We start from the raw sequence: 2722 nt of genomic DNA, 5'->3' as shown, positions 1-2722 counted from the left end.
TTTCTTTTGATTAAGCGCAAGCTTTTTTCTTTGTTTTCTTTTGATTAAGCGCGGGCTTTTTTCTTTGTTTTTTTTTTTATTTCGCCCCGGCAGACGCGGTTTTTGCGCCGCCCCGGCTGACGCGGTTTTTGCCGCCCCGGCTGACGCAGTTCGGACTTAGCACTTTTCGGCTGTGCCTGGCTGGCGGCCCACTCACTCGATCGCCATGTCTGTTTGCCACAGTTTTCCCGGTGGTGCCGCACCCGGGCTCGCCCCGGCTGACGCAGTTTTCGCGCCGCCCCGGCTGACGCGGTTTCGTGCCGCCCCGGCAGACGCGGTTTTCGCGCCGCCCCGGCTGACGCGGTTTTTGCGTCGCCCCGGCTGACACGGTTCGGACTTTGCACTTTTCGGCTGTGCCTGGCTGGCGGCCCACTCACTCGATCGCCATGTCTGTTTGCCACAGTTTTCCCGGTGGTGCCGCACCCGGGCTCGCCCCGGCTGACGCAGTTTTCGCGCCGCCCCGGCTGACGCGGTTTCGTGCCGCCCCGGCAGACGCGGTTTTCGCGCCGCCCCGGCTGACGCGGTTTCGTGCCGCCCCGGCAGACGCAGTTCGGACTTAGCACTTTTCGGCTGTGCCTGGCTGGCGGCCCACTCACTCGATCGCCATGTCTGTTTGCCACAGTTTTCCCGGTGGTGCCGCACCCGGGCTCGCCCCGGCTGACGCAGTTTTCGCGCCGCCCCGGCTGACGCGGTTTCGTGCCGCCCCGGCAGACGCGGTTTTCGCGCCGCCCCGGCTGACGCGGTTTCGTGCCGCCCCGGCAGACGCAGTTCGGACTTAGCACTTTTCGGCTGTGCCTGGCTGGCGGCCCACTCACTCAATCGCCATGTCTGTTTGCCACAGTTTTCCCGGTGGTGCCGCACCCGGGCTCGCCCCGGCTGACGCAGTTTTCGCGCCGCCCCGGCTGACGCGGTTTCGTGCCGCCCCGGCAGACGCGGTTTTCGCGCCGCCCCGGCTGACGCGGTTTCGTGCCGCCCCGGCAGACGCAGTTCGGACTTAGCACTTTTCGGCTGTGCCTGGCTGGCGGCCCACTCACTCGATCGCCATGTCTGTTTGCCACAGTTTTCCCGGTGGTGCCGCACCCGGGCTCGCCCCGGCAGACGCGTTTTTTTTTTTCTTTCGCCCCGGCTGACGCAGTTTTCGCGCCGCCCCGGCTGACGCGGTTTCGTGCCGCCCCGGCAGACGCGGTTTTTTGCGCCGCCCCGGCTGACGCGGTTTTTGCCGCCCCGGCTGACGCAGTTCGGACTTAGCACTTTTCGGCTGTGCCTGGCTGGCGGCCCACTCACTCGATCGCCATGTCTGTTTGCCACAGTTTTCCCGGTGGTGCCGCACCCGGGCTCGCCCCGGCTGACGCAGTTTTCGCGCCGCCCCGGCTGACGCGGTTTCGTGCCGCCCCGGCAGACGCGGTTTTCGCGCCGCCCCGGCTGACGCGGTTTCGTGCCGCCCCGGCAGACGCAGTTCGGACTTAGCACTTTTCGGCTGTGCCTGGCTGGCGGCCCACTCACTCGATCGCCATGTCTGTTTGCCACAGTTTTCCCGGTGGTGCCGCACCCGGGCTCGCCCCGGCTGACGCAGTTTTCGCGCCGCCCCGGCTGACGCGGTTTCGTGCCGCCCCGGCAGACGCGGTTTTCGCGCCGCCCCGGCTGACGCGGTTTCGTGCCGCCCCGGCAGACGCAGTTCGGACTTAGCACTTTTCGGCTGTGCCTGGCTGGCGGCCCACTCACTCGATCGCCATGTCTGTTTGCCACAGTTTTCCCGGTGGTGCCGCACCCGGGCTCGCCCCGGCAGACGCGTTTTTTTTTTTCTTTCGCCCCGGCTGACGCAGTTTTCGCGCCGCCCCGGCTGACGCGGTTTCGTGCCGCCCCGGCAGACGCGGTTTTTTTGCGCCGCCCCGGCTGACGCGGTTTTTGCCGCCCCGGCTGACGCAGTTCGGACTTGGCACTTTTTGGCTGAGCCTGGCTGGTGGCCCACTCACTCGATCGCCATGTCTGTTAGCCACAGTTTTCCCGGTGGTGCCGCACCCGGGCTCGCCCCGGCTGACGCAGTTTTCGCGCCGCCCCGGCAGACGCGGTTTTCGCGCCGCCCCGGCTGACGCGGTTTTTGCCGCCCCGGCTGACGCAGTTCGGACTTGGCACTTTTTGGGCTGAGCCTGGCTGGCGGCCCACTCACTCGATCGCCATGTCTGTTTGCCACAGTCTTCCCGGTGGTGCCGCACCCGGGCTCGCCCCGGCAGACGCGTTTTTTTTTTCTTTCGCCCCGGCAGACGTGGTTCCCCCCCCCCCCTTTTCGCTCGCCCCGGCTGACGAGGTTTTCGCGCCGCCCCGGCTGACGCAGTTTTCGCGCCGCCCCGGCTGACGCGGTTTCGTGCCGCCCCGGCTGACGCGGTTTTCGCGCCGCCCCGGCTGACGCGGTTTTTGCGTCGCCCCGGCTGACACGGTTCGGACTTTGCACTTTTCGGCTGTGCCTGGCTGGCGGCCCACTCACTCGATCGCCATGTCTGTTTGCCACAGTTTTCCCGGTGGTGCCGCACCCGGGCTCGCCCCGGCTGACGCAGTTTTCGCGCCGCCCCGGCTGACGCGGTTTCGTGCCGCCCCGGCAGACGCGGTTTTCGCGCCGCCCCGGCTGACGCGGTTTCGTGCCGCCCCGGCAGACGCAGTTCGGACTTAGCACTTTTCGGCTGTGCCT

The sequence above is a fragment of the Rhipicephalus microplus genome, unplaced genomic scaffold, assembly GCF_043290135.1.
Source record: "Rhipicephalus microplus isolate Deutch F79 unplaced genomic scaffold, USDA_Rmic scaffold_206, whole genome shotgun sequence".
In the NCBI taxonomy this organism is placed as follows: domain Eukaryota; kingdom Metazoa; phylum Arthropoda; class Arachnida; order Ixodida; family Ixodidae; genus Rhipicephalus; species Rhipicephalus microplus.
This window is presented reverse-complemented; position numbering follows the sequence as displayed.